At 44.2% G+C, this 15,827-nt stretch overlaps 1 long non-coding RNA gene across 1 annotated transcript; it reads left to right on the top strand.

The window, feature by feature from the left end:
- Positions 1–158: 158 nt before the first annotated feature.
- On the top strand, positions 159–2,643 carry LOC123134243 (uncharacterized). The gene is made up of 4 exons (XR_006465593.1): positions 159–304; positions 410–1,428; positions 2,142–2,205; positions 2,274–2,643. It is a non-coding gene; the product is annotated as an uncharacterized lncRNA (long non-coding RNA).
- Positions 2,644–15,827: the final 13,184 nt, after the last annotated feature.

Here is a 15,827-nt window from a genome sequence, read left to right as displayed (position 1 = left end):
GATTAGGAGCTAGCCCACCCACCCCATACATTTTTTTCAATTAATTAATACAGTAGATGGGAGCGGTTTCGTCTGACCGCCGACAAGCGGGCGGTGATTGGCGGAGGGCTCGACAGCGAGGTGGTCCACAGAGAATTCTCATCGAATGATTACCTCGCTCCCCTATCCATCACTCCCATCTTCCCCTTTCCTCTTGTGCAACTGGGAGGCCGACAGCGGCGGCGGGGACAGAGCATACAATGATTCTGCGCCGGCGACCAATCCCAAATCACCCAGCCGGATTTACTATGTCCTCGACAGCCGGGTAAGGCACAGGTTCTCCACTTTTCTCACGCTCCCTCCCTCTTCATCTCTCTGTTTATCGTCCGTCCCCTGCTCACCCTGCTAGATCTGAATGATTGCCTTGCAGGGATGAAGGTCATGCTCGCGGCTCGCCGCCGTATGTCCAAAAGCAATGCCATGTCCACCTACAATTCCTTCCAGGCTCGCTAATCTGCATCCATGTTTCTTCTCTGATCTCTTCCCAATCTTACCTGTTCACATAATTTTATATGGCCATATTTTAGATAGGCTCTTGATGAGTGCACCATGTATCCATGGTTGCAAAATGATTCCTGAGATTTCCTTGGTAAAATTTCTGGAATATTTTAGTTGTACATAAATTGGTTGTGCCATCATAACCATTTGTTTATTCGCTATATAAAAATATCAAAGTGAATTCTCTATACATACATACAAGAAGCACCTCTTTAATTAGTAATTTGCTGGTAGAATCATCGATCTATTATTACTTGACATAAGAAATCTATTACAAATGCTATAGGCAATTGCGTGGAAATTGATCTGAGAAATTGTTGTCGAGATAGGTAATCAAATACTTGAGAACAGTTGCTCTTTAAGATTTCCTGAGCTTTACTCTGGGTGCTGAAGTGAAGCAATTACTTCTCACTGAAGGGTCTGTTTCTTTACTGGACTGGTCATGTTGTTCCTATTTTCTTTTTTATTCAGATATACCTTGGATTTCTAAATAAGAAAGAGGTATGCTGAACAAGATTCAGGTCGTGCTAAGACATCAACAATCTATGCCGACAAGCCTCCACTATCTATTGCAGAAATAAAGAACCGTACGTGTTGATTGCTTATCCTGAATATGATTTGGGGCGAATAAGGCCCGACTAGCTTCTAAATCTGTTGAACTGTACTGATCATGGTGTGAAACTAATTTTTCTTTTGCTCTTCTAAAGGCCATCTCAGCTTCGCAATGATTCATATTTTGCCAGAGTAGATGGCTCAGTTGGAAATTATGTTCTGCTTCTTGATTCTTATGCTAATTCTCTGTCTGTTTGTAGGATGGCTGGTGATGTTCAGAATAATAAGGGAAGTGCCTTAAACCTGAATATCAAATGAAAAGTTGAGCTGCACGTTGGGGTTTGTATCCTTGTCGTGGTGGCTTGTTATTGATACAGTCTTTTATATTTGAATGCCCGCTACTCTCGCACATATACATATCTTTCATTATAGATGCAAATTTGGAGCCACTTAAATTTGCTTGCCTGCCGTTTTACTTAGCAATCTGCAAGAAAAAGAAAGGCACCATAGATTGTTTGGCAATAATGATCGACATAAATTAGCAGTCTATATATTTAAATTCTGAATTACTTGTCCTCGTGTCTTTAGTGATATGGTTGCTTTGCCTTACAATCAAATTTTCAATTAGTAATGGTGAGTACAGTAGACTGTTTAAGCAACTAAGCAACTCAAGTCCCATGGTGACTACAAATCATGAGTGGCCGCTGCACTAGTCTCGTATGTTGGTGTGAATAGCCATATTTGAATGGATAGCTCTACAAGATAGGAAAATAGTTTAGTGTGCATTGAAACAATAGTTACAGAGTTTTGCCTTTTTGTTTTGTTTCTGTGTACTTTTGATTCATACCTGCAACATCGTATTATTGGTTCGTGTGATTCTGATGAATTTGGTACATGCAAAATCCTTCTGCGATATCTTTGATTTCGACATTGTTACCAGTTTAGGGTATTGAAATCCTGTTAATCCTAAAGTGTTATATGTGCTTGTGTGTTGGTGTCCTCTACATGTTTGTTCTTATACTTACGAGAACTGAAAATATTCTGTTTTTCAGGTATCCGTTCAAGTGGTTGATGGCTAATGTATGATGGATAAAGAGTAGCGTCTTGGTATTTATGGTATGTACGTGTAGTTTTAAATTGAAATTTCAAAACATCTTTTACAAATAACTAGTAGCAAAATCCAGGTTGTGAGAAGAAAAGTGAACCTCAATGCTACCGTACAATTAATAGGATACTATGTTGCTTCCAGCCCGTGGATAAGAATGTTTTGGTCGCTGGGGTCCTAGAGAGATTGGTGAACAGATGAAGCTGATGGGAGATCTCTGGTCAACTGCAAGTTAAGCTAATTTAAGATCAAGTTCAACAATTACTTAGTTTCAAGTTCAGCAGTACCGCAGTAGTTAGTATTCAAGTTCAGCAGCAATTTTGTAATAGTGATTTCTGAAATTTTCATGCTGCTGGTTAGTTACTGCTAAGTGGCATTCAATTGTATCAGGACGAATTTTATTTGTAATCTCAAGGCTGGAATTTGTTTTAGTGAGATATTTCCTGAAACCACTACATGGAATATATTTATGACACCACATTGTTACTCCGTGGTTACCAAGAATGCCTGTGTACAGAATGAATTAATGGCCTATGTTTCTTATGTTTACCAAAAATGAATAGTGCAGAATTGACATAGTGCTAGTGCTTGCCTATGTTAGTTAAATCAATTAGGAGTAACATATTTCCGTGCTACAGCCGGTGTACTCAGTCCAATAGAAATAGTAGTAGATCAAGACGTAAAATACCTGGAATATAGGAATGCAGCCTTATATCTAAACAAATCAGGAACACGTCACTAGCAAGATGGGCCAGATTACTTCCTCGACTCAAAACTCTTTTCATAATCTTAGGGCAACATCATTGGCTTTTCTATACTGGCACATCGATGCACCGCATAGGTTGCACACATACATGACTGACGTAAATTACGAGCATGCATGAGGTAATATTACGGTGCTCCTTTTGCTTTACGGGATAGAGACGGGTTCCTTCTTCAAATAGTAATTTTACCCCACATGTTTTTGTTTCTTATGTTTTGAATTGTGGACGTGGGAGATAGGTTGGGGTGAGGAATAAGTATTCCTCACCCAGGATGACGAATAGCGCGACCCTATATATATATATATATATATATATATATATATATATATATATATATATATATATATATATATATATAAACACACACACACACACTTAAAAAGACAACATTGCATAACCAAATTAAGCATACAATTACACAAGTGACTATGCACATAACATTTCCACACACCAAAGTAAACAATTACATGCATACTAAACTAGGAGAAACGAGGATCTAATCATCTACTTATTGTTGCGATGACGCTTGCCATTGCTCTGCTTCTGGCTGGATCCTTGGCTGTTTTGGGGAAGGAGGCACTTCCTCATGTCAATGATCCTCCTGTACATGTCGTAGCTCATGTACGCCTCCTTGGCCACGTACACGACATGAGCTTTGTCGAGTTTCTCCATCCAGGCCGAGTGCCAGGCACGCTTGTCCTTGTTGCATGGATCCTTCATGTCTTTGTAGTAGGGGTCGATGATGGCCTCGGTGAGGTGAACCATTGAGTCCTTCTCATGCTCCTTGTTGCCCCAGATCTTGTATTGGCCCTGGATGTCGACAAGATTCCGGCAGGAGATGCCCGAATTCTCGAGCGCCTTTACATCGTTGGTGATGTCCATCATAGCGAACATGTAGTGGGGGCTGTTGACAAACCTGGTGAAACGCTCGCAAGGCCTTGTGGCCAGGTAGTAGTGGTAGATGAGGACATGGTGGCGCACACACATCTGGGTGACGGCGACCTTGGGACGAGACCAGGCACGAGTGCAGGTGTACTTGAGGTCGAACCCGACCACCTTGTACTTCTCCTCAGCAAGCAACAACTCCATGATGTGGATGGAGTGCTCCACCCAGACCGGGTCATTGGTGTACACCACTGAGAGGTCCATGAACCTTCTGTGGGTGTCCACACCACGCATGGTAAACTGCTGCTCGTCGTCGACAGCCGCTCGGAGCGCCATTGGAGCCGCGCAGGATACCCTCCAAGAATTTCTCGTGGTGGGTGTGCTTTCTTGCAATGGTGGTGCGCGATCGAAAGGTTGAAGAGACACAAGGGTTAAATGGCCCTTTAATAAATGGGGGCCGGCCGGCCTGTAATCGTCACGTCTTGTCACGGCGTTCATAGCAGAGGATTCTAGTGCATGCTTGACAACACTGCACCGCACGCGTGGGCTCGAAGAGGCGCCAAATGTATCGTCGGTGAGCCTGTTCCCGCGCTACCGTGCAGTTTACCGTGCAAGTTTCCCGCCCGGCTAGTTTGGCCACACATCGGCTAGAAGAGGGACAAATCATGGGCGTTTATTCGAAAAAGCTTTGTAAAAAATGAAGTGTGTGGAATTACTTCGGTCATAAGTTCACCCGTGGGTGATGAGGTCAAAGTTACACATAAGGGTGATGATGGACACTCGAGTGTGATAATTAATTATGTGCTCTACATGGCACACGATGGAAGAAATCAACTATGTGCAATAATGTCGAAGATCGCAGTCGAGTAAGCTATATAGATTGTGTGCTGTGAGATCAACAAGGTAAACAGATTCGAGAATGGTTAATAAAATCTAATACGGTTGCATATTAAGGTCAAAATAGTGCTATCAATATACGAGTCTCATATGATGCCATTTCAATGATTGTACCACAAAAGCTCGAAATATTAGAAGGTTCAAATTCCAGAGTTATATGGCTCAAATTCGAAGATTACAAGGTTCAAACTGATGTTAGAAATGAAATTCAGCTCATCAGCTACAAACGCTCACGCTGATCCACTAAACATGGATATCAGAGAGGTTCAAACTAATATTACGACTTCTAAGTCTGGTTTCGAAACCTCACAATTTTTGCAAAGGGGTCAGCCACTGAGAAGTCATGTATGGGGTTGACACGATGACTTCCGTTTACTCTGTCATCTGAAGTTCCAAAATGAAATTCAACATTTTTGGAGCCTATTCCATTCTGCCGCAGGCGCCGGCGCTGATCAACAAACCATTCATTTTTGCAAAATAAATGTAGGGCAAACCTCATTTCCTTTAGCACCCTTGCTCTGAGAACAAAGAACCAGGCGAATATAATCTCCAGTAAGGTCCCTCGATAGGAGTTCAAGTAATTTCTGAGAGATGCAGATTTAGGCATTTAACGTGATTGTTATATGGTATCACATTATCCACCACTGGGCCTAATCTTATCTGCAAAAAACAAAACATGTTAGTGCCTACATGCAGTTTTGAACACTACTACAAGCCTATTTGGTTTGCAGGATTTGTAAAATGCACTAACATGCCATCTTTGATCTGACATGATTAACATGGGCATTTGATTACATTCTAGAAAAATGTAGCCTTCTTCACAAGAGGTTGGAGTGGATGAAAAGTTCCCTAAGAAAACTAGTACAGATGAATCCAAACGAGAAATGCTTATTGATTGTAACCATATGGATCAAGCAACCAATATGGGGGGGGCATGTATGTACTGAAATCCTCCAAAAGAATCGTTCAAAAATCGTAGTACATTGTCATTATAACCTTGGAAAAAGGTGTCATGAATTGAACTCCCTTATGGTTAACATTTAACAGGAAAGGAACATCACCTTGATATATATCTTCTCCAGGCACGGAAAGCCTCTCAGGAAACTGACAACTTGCTCCAGGTTGGGGCCGATAGATTCTGGTGCCAAGACCTTCACTGTAAGCAGTTTTGGGGTCAAGCTTGTGGGAATCATTTTCTGAATGACAGACGAAGAAACATCTTCAAAATTAGAAATAATATTAATTTGTAGAAGGAGAGGTAGAAGGCGGTTGTTGTACCTGAACATGTGTGGATCCAATAACAAGTTCGATGTATTTGTCAGACGAGTAGCCCACCACTGTCAATTTTGGCGCAAAAATGATATTGATTCTTGTTGGACCTTCTTGATCAACTACAAGTAATCTCTCAAGTGCAGGTGTGTCCTCAATGACCATACTATGGTACACATCTTGTGATGTCTTCCTGCTACACCAGCAACACACATAAATAGTTCGGAGAGTCATGGAGGTGATGTGGAAGGTACTCAACCCATTGATCACCTGAAGACGAAGGTACTCGAGTGTAGTACAACCACGGAGCAGGTGCTCCGTGTCACCATTTGAGAGACAGGCGACAACGAGCTCGAGGTGCTTCAGTCGTGGTAGAATAAGAGCGGACGCATCATTAGGGGGGGATGGCAATTCCTGAACTTGGCGACGCGACAGCGTGGGCGCAAGGTGGAGCACGGACATTGGCAGCAAGCGCATATGCCCATCATCAAAAGTGAGCTCCTCAAGCTGATCTAGGGCAGGGGATCGAAACCACTCGTCAAGCTTGGCTTGGTCCTTGTCGTTGGAACGGAACTTGCCCATTCTAAGGCCTCTGGTTGGGCCAAGGTGACTGCGAGGATCTTGGAGAATGCATCCAAGCTTTTGCGATAGCCATGGCAGAGCTCATGGGTGTCGATGAGGTCGAGAGGGCTAGAGTTCCATAGGGGGCGCCACCACCGAGAAAGGACGGTTGTCCGTGCCCCATATTTGATTGAGAGGAGGGAGATGATGACTGTTAACATATCATCGGGGAGGCTGCTGATGTAGTCTAGGCCTGCTGGAGTCGCTTGCGGTTCTAGCTCGCCCCGCCTCCGCTTGTTGGCAACCCCGTTCTCCACCTCTGGAGTCTCCTTGTCAGTGGCACTTTCTGATAGAAATTGGAGTACATGGAATATTTAGTTAAAACAGGGCAATAGAAAAGTGTATTGGTAACTAGTAGTTATTAGGTAAGAATATAGTAAGAAAAAGGAATAACAATTGGTTCCTTAAATACTACACAATTCATTTGATATTGCTGGGTAAGTCAACATGCAGATAGTTGAAAAGAAAACTTACTTTGAACAAAGTGTGGACGGATGATATCGTCGGGGAAGTTAGCATATATCTCATGACCAGGCCCTTTTATGTCCATTGCAATTCTAGTGCCAGCTTTCAGTTCATAAAACTTAGAATTTTCTTTCCAAAAGTCAGTGCCAAAATAGGAGTCACCACGTTCATCAAGTCTTATAGTAGCAACAATTGTAAATCCATGGTTTGTGTGCAGTATGACATCCCTACAGTCTTGATTTATGTAAAGGGAAAGATTGTGCACTACAGATTCTGTTGCATAGCAAGGGACGCACTGCATAAAAATGGTAGGATTGTTAAATAAAATATGGTAGCATGCAAATATGGACCCAAATTGAAATAACTGTACAACAGTCAAAATCAAAGGACAAAAATCTATAATTAAATAGATAGGGTAAACATGATGTCATGGAAATATGAGAGTAATCAAAAGAACAATACATCATTAATTTGCCTAATATAGAAATGAGAGGGGAAAAAATCCCCTTTGACGTATATGGTGCATGTGGCACCTTTTATCCAGATGTAGTAATATTTAGAATATGTTCAGGAAAGTTGGCCATGCTAGCCGATTTAGGGTGAGATTGAATATACCGCACGCATACTCAAGTCATCTGGTACAGTGAGATGGAATGTCTGGCGGAGGCTGCAAGGTCCTGATGTGTCCGCACACTGTACACTCTATGAATGGAAGAAAACCCTCAAATCAGCTCGAATAAAAATGAATTCACGACGATTTCGGCAGGGTGATTAAAGGAGGAAGATGAACTAGGATAAGAGATGAGATAATATCTCATTAAATTAATTACATTGTTGTCCATGAGAAAGAACCCTCAGTACGTAAGATTCCCCAACCGAGCAGAGTTGGGTCAACCGCGAGCAGCGTCGAGAAAGTCGATGGCGATAGGCGGCGTCAAGCGGAAGTGGTGAAATGCGGTGGGCTTTACCGGCAGCCTGGCGGCGGCGGCCGACGTTGAGCTAAGTGGTTACGGCCGCGATAGGCGGTTCCATGCATAGACGTAGAGGAGCTTGTGCAAGTGTGAACGGGGACCGGAGGGGGTGGTGGGTGGGGTGAGGCTTTTTGTGACGTGGGGATGGTGAGTTTTTTTTTCTTTTTTGAATTGGGTGGTGAGGGTTTTCTGTCCCACAAAGAATTTTGGAGGCGACGGTTTGCTAGAGCCAACCGTGTGTGATTGACGCAACAGGCAAAATGAAAGTCATTGCACACGGTTCCAATTTTGGGAACCGTGTGTGATTGACATACTACCTCTGTCCTGGTTTATTGGTCCCCTTTGTATTTTTTATCAAATTTTGACCAAATATTTAACAAAGAAATGTTTATGCATGTCACCAGAAATTATATCATTGAACACTATGCTCAAATACCCATCCAACGATATAATTTTTTCCGACCTGCACTAACATTTTGTTAGTTAAACCTTTGGTCAAAATTTAACACAAATTACAAAGGGGACCATGTGGGGACCCCGACTCATAAGTCGAGATCACCGAATGCACGTGTATAGTGATCCCAGAGATCAATGCTCACTGAACACACAGAAGCTGAATAACAAGAGTCTTACATCCATTCATACCGTCTTACACAAATTATGACCATTATGGTCAAGTCTTACATTGATAAGCCTTAAGGGCTGAACATCAAATGAAACACAAGCAGCGGAAATCTTCGTCGATAAGTAGAACCCATGCCATCTGCCTTAACCCTACAGGCATTCTGACTGGGAAACGTCCTAGTTCGCATGTTCGTCTCCAAAGAACACTTCTTCGAACTCCGGTTCTTCCATGCCTGGTCAATTAAATAACCAGTGGCAAGCCAATGAGTACTTTGAATGTACTCGCAAGCAACCCATGTTTTGGTCCAAGATGTAATAATACATGATATAGGTAAATTTTTGCAGAAAGCTAATTTTGAGTGCAATGACATGTTCAACAACTTGTAAGACATGTATCAGGAGAAATCAAGTAACCATGAGGACAGGTTACAGATATCAACATAATTAGAGTGGGCACCAACCCAACTCAATCATGTCAAGTCCCTCGACTTGACCCAAGTAGTTTTATCACACACACACACACGATTTGTAAACATGTGGACGTAGCCCAAGAGCGTTACCCAACTGTCCTTGACCATGGACACGGCTATTCGAATAGTTTTACACTCTGCAGAGGTTGCACACTTTACCCACAAGATCCGGGAAACTTTCGTGTCATCCACGACCTGCGATACCTCAAGTACCCGGGGTAAGCACCCGATCACTATCTTTCCCTAGACGACACTAACATGGAGTCCACTCGATTGGTAGTAACCCCCGTGCCTAACATTTCACATCATAATGTGGAGCCTCGCTCCCATATTCATCACATACCACAAGCACGGGGTACCAACGGTGTGTCCAGTGCCCCATAAAAATGTTCTTGGCCGCCCTACCTGGCACGACCCCGTCCCGAGAGAGAGCACCAACTCTCCCCCGTCACTAGTAATGCGGCCTCCAAGCTAGTATCGACCTAGGTAATCAATAATGCCCTTTCCCATACAAGGGTAGAGTGGTTGCGCATGTAAGGTTGGAATAACGGTCGCAACTTAAACCAATCCGTTTTTGAAAACAACACCCACGCTTGCCTCGGTACACCACTTCGTCATCAAGTGGTTACCCATCTCATTACCTCCCTCGGGCATAAGTGGCACCCGACGGGGTTTTCAAATAGTCTTTTGTAAATACTTTGCCTCCATCACCATGCATAATCCCGTCCCTTTTGCGTAGCAACTACTTAAGCATCCTATCTACTCCCATCGGCATAACCCTCATAGGAAGGTAGGGTCATGCCCAATGCAAGTATCAACAAGGAAGTAATGAAGGAAACCCACCAAAGTGGTTACCACCTCATCATGATTCCGATGCAACAATAATAAAGTGTTATATGACATGCATAAAAAGGGTTTCATAGACATGGTCAAAGGCTGCTTGCCTGGCTCAACAAAGTCTTCTGGGTCTTCAAAGTCTTCTGGTCCAACTCCTTCGTCAGCAACGCAATCTATCATTGCAAAATAATAACGAGAAAAAAAATAAGCCAATAATAAAACAGAAAAACCAAAGTGCTCAGAAAAATGTCAACTCATTTTTGTTAAATACTAGGGTGAAAACTAAGAAGGGGAAAATTCTTAGTTTTGGATTTGGAGTGACATAACAGGAGGAATGGATTTACAAAGGTATATTTAAATGCTTAAAATCACATTTAAATATTTACAGTGAAGAAAAGGTTGTTGGATTTGAATGAAAGTTGCACCATTAAATAGGTGGGATTTTTACAAGAATTTAGGAATTGGAATTATTTCATTTGGATTAATATTTAGTCCAGATGAATTTTGTAAGTTTGACAGAAAAGAAAAAGAAGAAATGGCACTGTGCCACTGGGCCAGAAAGGCCACAGTGCAGCAGGCCCAAGAGGGGGGGGGGAATCGGACCGCGCGAGGCCGCCACGTCGAAGGCGTAAAGGCAGAGTACGCCTTCAGCCGACGGGCGAACCGGTGCGCGCGCGTGCGTTTTTAAACCTAACGGGTGGGTCCCACCCGTCAGGGCGTGAGGCTGACGGACAGGGCCCATGGCCGTCATCGTCTACCTCCATCCAGAGGCAACGGCGAGCTCGCCGGCGGCAATATAGGGCACGGGGGGATGCATGGTTGGTACCGTTGGACTCGGGGGGATGTCGCCATTCGGGTGGTGGTGGAGATGGTCGCCGGAGCAGCCTGGTTCGCCGGCGACGAGGTCACACGACGGAGGTGCTTCGGGCGTCGATGGTTCCGGCCATTCCCGGCTGCAAAAAGAGTGGGGAAGAGAGGGGAAAGGGTCATCATTGCCGCGCGGTTCCAGATCGAGAGAAAACGGGGGCGGAGGAGGCCTGTACCGCGCGAACGCCGATGAGTCGAGGCGGCGGGGCTCGAGCTCGATCACGAGATCGGGCGGCTCTGGAGATGAATGGGGGGTGCGGGATGTTGATTAGGAGTGTGGGGGAGCGAGAGAGAGTGAGAGAGGGGCTCGGGGTTGCCTTATATAGGCTGGCCGAGGTCCACTGTAGGCGTGGCCTACGGGTGCCTGCGGGATCGGCTCGGGTGGCTGTTAGAGAGGGAACGGAGGGCTCGGGGGTGTTCGTCGGGGTGGTCTAGGGTGCTAAGGAGAGAGAGGAGAGGGACAAGCTGCGGGCGGGCCACAAGAGCGGCGCGCGCATTGGCCGAGCGGAGCGGCGCTCTAGCGCGAGCTGCGGGAGAGAGAGGAGGGTGCGGAAGCAAGTGGTCAGCCTGCTGGCATGGAGTGGACGTCGAGAGACATCGACTGGCGCGCGGGGGAGGCTCGATGTGGTCGGGGGCCATGGCGTCAATGGTCGGGTGCCCTGCCAGGCGCTCCAGAGCGCGACTTTGGCCGGCATCTGCGGTTTTCCCGCGTCCGCGTGCGTCCACTTGTGTCTGGCAGCTGGAGGGGGCATGGGCAAAAGCTGGAGAGAGCCTTGGATGCTCTGGAAAGCTGAGGGGAGAGAAGGAGGCTGAGAGAGAGAGGGAAATCTGCTGTCCAGAGAAGAAAAATGGGGTTCCCCCTCCCTTCATCATTGCTTCCTCGGGCAGGGAAGCATCCAGGTGATAGAGGGGAACTAGGAGGGGTTGTGGTAAAAAGCAGGGCTCATGGAGATTAGTGGGAGAGGCCAAAAATGGGATTTTGGTAAAGTGGCAGAAGGTATTTGATGCTGGTTTGGGCAAGTAGATGATTTCCATTAGTCATGTGACTCCACAGGGTGAAACTACACATGCATTTAGGGTCTTCCACCCATTTTGGGCTCATTTGGGCAAAGTTGCCAATGCAACTTTTGTAAACCGTAGAAATTAGCAGAATTGAACTTGTGTAGATCTAGTTGAGCAAATCACTTCTCCTTGATGCACCACTTTGTGTAGTGGCCTCATTTGGTCATGTGAACATGCTCACAAAAGTTGGGGTCAGGGAGAGAAAGTTGGTAGTACAAACTTGTTCAAATTTGATTCTGGTCAGAGAGGGTTTTGGGGCATTTTGGTGAACCAAAAAGATTTTAATTGACATGAGGTTTTGCAAGGTGATCAAAATATGCATTTGTGACTTGCTGGATTTTTCTTGGATTTTTGTGAAAATATTTCCTGTAGAACTATTCCAAATCCCTGAAAGGGGCAGAAATGGTTTTGGGGGGTGTTGTCCAATATTTTGAACATGACCATGTGTTGAAACTCTTATATATGGGAAATATATGCCCACTGAGTTTCCCTAATTTTTGTCAAATATTTTTAAAACAATAAAATAAGTTTTCCCTATTAAAGACCATTTCTGGCCTTAAGAAAAGGCATTTAAATAAAATAGGAAAATATCTTTTAAAATTATATTTTTGTGGTTTATGGGAGTCCTACATCTAATAGGATCCAAATATACCTTTTGAAATATTTTTTATACCCCAAATCAAGTACTTGCAGTGCAAACTTCAATTTAGGGGTTTTTGGAAAACTAATTTTTTGAAAATACTATTTGGCCAAATTATTTTTGTAAGAAAATACTATATTGCTCTACACACATGGCATGATCATTGGGCAGAAGTTTGGGGCAATGAGATGAAGTATATATAAGGTGGAGTTGTGTTGACTTTAAAGAGCACTTAAAAATCACAGAGAGAAAACCAACTCCAAATAAAAGCCAAATAATGCAAAAGTTTTTGTTGGTCCAAATTTTCATGCTTTAATAATGCAAATGAAATGTTACAAAATGCAGGGTGTGACAGACCAATAAACCAAGATCGGGGTAGATTCCATCAACCGAATTGATTGCGTCCATATCCCACGGTTAGACATAAGTAAACATAGATTAAACATACTCAGACATAGATAATAAGCATTCACATACACAAGCATAGTTCAACCATAAGTACATAGTTCAACCGTAATTAAGCATACTCAAGCGTACATAGTTCGATCCCACATCTCATCTCACATGCCGGCACGATCTTGAAGCTTCTCCAGGTACTCGGCATACGCGTCGTGCGCCACCCTGCGAGAATACTTCTGCTTGAAGCAGCAAACGGCCCGTCCTCTTGCATGCGCCAGAACACTTAGATACACATCATGAAGCTTGTGGTTACAAAATGGGCAACGATAGCCGCCGTTCCAGGTCCTAATACACCTGATATGCTTTCCCGCATAAAGCTCCCTTGGGATTTGCCTCTTGTACCTCCTCTGGCCATCTTCATCCTCATTGTCCACATTGTCAAGCAGCACCTATACAAATAGTGAAACAAATTTGGCATCAAATCAACGTTTACATGCCGTGAAGTAGGATTAGGAATTTATGGCTATTTATTTATACATATCCAGAGATTATGGTTCGATTTTTAAGCACAGTCGTCTATGTACAAACAAATCATGAAGAAAATAATGGCGCAAACATATGTAGGTCATTCAAAATCAATTATCAAGTCCTGGCTAGGAATTATTAGCACGAACACTAACCCTAGTCGAATTACTAGCAGAAATCATTTGCACAGATGAAACAACTTATCACTTATCACTTGTACCATTCAAACAATCAATACACTACATGGATCTAATGAAACTTACACATATTTTATGAATTGGGAGAACATAACCATAGGATTTGTATTTCAAAAAGGGGGAGGCAGGAGTAACTAGAGAAACCATATGACCTATTTGACACATAAAGGGGTATAGATGACTAACCAGCTGTCCGTCGTCATCGAAGTCGTCACCAGAGTGGTCGTCGGAGTCGTCGCCGGGGTCGTCACTAGAGTCGGTGTGGAACTCCGCCTCCGACTGTGGAAGCTCGATGCCGTTGATGATGTCAGGGTGCAGCGATAACTCGCTGGTGGTGACGGCAACCTCTATCTCCGTCTCCACGTCGTACTCTGGTGCTTTAGCAGCCCCGACATCACCACTCCCTCCGATGGGGCGCTTCGGCGGTATCCTCATACACTAACGACTTTCAGGACTGAGAGCGGCACCGAGGATGCAAGCGGAGAGAGATGATTGTGTGTGTGGTGAGGATGGGGGGTGCGGTCGCTCGGGTGCACCATTAATATGGAGTAGTGGGAGATAGGCGGCTGGCAGTCAAACCGATGGCTCGCCTCCCAGTGAGCCTGCGCACTGGACTGCTGGCATGCGTACCAAAGTTTCACACAGCTACTCGCATGCCTCCCAATGACACTGCACAATGAGCACGCCTCCGTCAATTCACACACCTGCACGCACGCCTCCCGGTCTGCATGCACGGCAGACTGCTCGCATGCGTCCTATGAACTCACGCTTGCTCGCACGGCACACGGGTCGCGTGGCGGCACGTATATTTTTTTTCTATTTGGATGATTAATGATACCTCTTTATTGCTTAACCGAAGCATGACACGTATCCATTGTTGGTCTAGCGCTCATGGTTCGAATAAATAATCCATTTGGGATATTGGTTCCCAGTTATAAATAATCTCCCGTCTGTAATTAGATGAAGATTACATCAAAAATAGTCTCAAATTTGACAAAAAAGTACAATGCCACTTTGTATTGGTGTCCATATGACAACACGATAAGTTTCATGAACTTCAAATAAGTTTTGGATGTACTAGAATTTAAAAATCAAGATTCTCAATGTTTGAAATTTGTTGCACTGGGAGTAAACATGCACCTAGTGAGACACGCGTGTTTTTGCAATCCATTTAGGTGCACTGTCACGTGTGCATGTAGGTCAAATTTGATTTTCGCACATTATACCCATAGAAAATCAATCAATTAATGCACTAAAACATCTTAATGATCTATGTTTTTTTGAAATTAAAACGTCCCTCCTTTGGTAATGTATGTTCACCGTGGGATAATTAATTTAACATGCATCGTAGTTGCGGTGGATTCGCGGTTTGTGTGTGGGTGTGCGTGTCTGGGGGTTGGCGGGGGTCTCGCAGTACACTACGAGTCGTGAGCCACCGTGTGGGTCAGCCGTTTTGTTAGGCAGGCCGGTGCCACATCAGAGTTGTGAATTCGTTATTTAAAACATTACACAACCCTTTCATACATACATGTTTTGGCCACATGCAGTCGATGGTTGTCCTACACCACACTCGATATCGCATGTGACACTTTCTATGGGCCCACGAGGTTGTCGTCCATCACTTTGACAAACAGCCGACAATGAGGTTAATTTGACCAGCAAGGTAGAATATTTTTTGTTTGTGTTATGGTGGTATATAGTACACGTCGAAGAGGTGGGAGGGGACTAGCATATATACTATGCGTACACGTCCGTGAACAAGTACACCACACTCAGTGTCAGTACTTTTCGGTTTCCGAGGCACGTGCCACATCAAAATTGTGAAATTGGCTATTTAAACATAACACAACACCTCTTTGGGCCACATGCATGCACACGATGGTTATCCTAGCTAGGGCACTCACGTGTGACGCTTCCATCTGTGGGCCCACGAGGCCATCGTTGATGCATGCATGCATCACTTTGGCCTACATCGAGAGAGGTTAATTAATTTCACCATCGATGAGGATTCTTTTTGGGTTGCACGTATTACGGTAGGAGCATATAGTATTCGTCGAAGAGGGGGGAAGGGGACCATCATATGTAGTACGCTTCATGAATCTCGCTCTGTGTGGGTACATGGTTTACAGTTTTTGAGGCA

Source organism: Triticum aestivum, chromosome 6B (genome assembly GCF_018294505.1).
Source record: "Triticum aestivum cultivar Chinese Spring chromosome 6B, IWGSC CS RefSeq v2.1, whole genome shotgun sequence".
NCBI classification, from domain to species: Eukaryota; Viridiplantae; Streptophyta; class Magnoliopsida; order Poales; family Poaceae; genus Triticum; species Triticum aestivum.
Note: the sequence above shows the minus strand (reverse complement) of the source record. Positions and strands in the feature narration are given on the sequence as shown.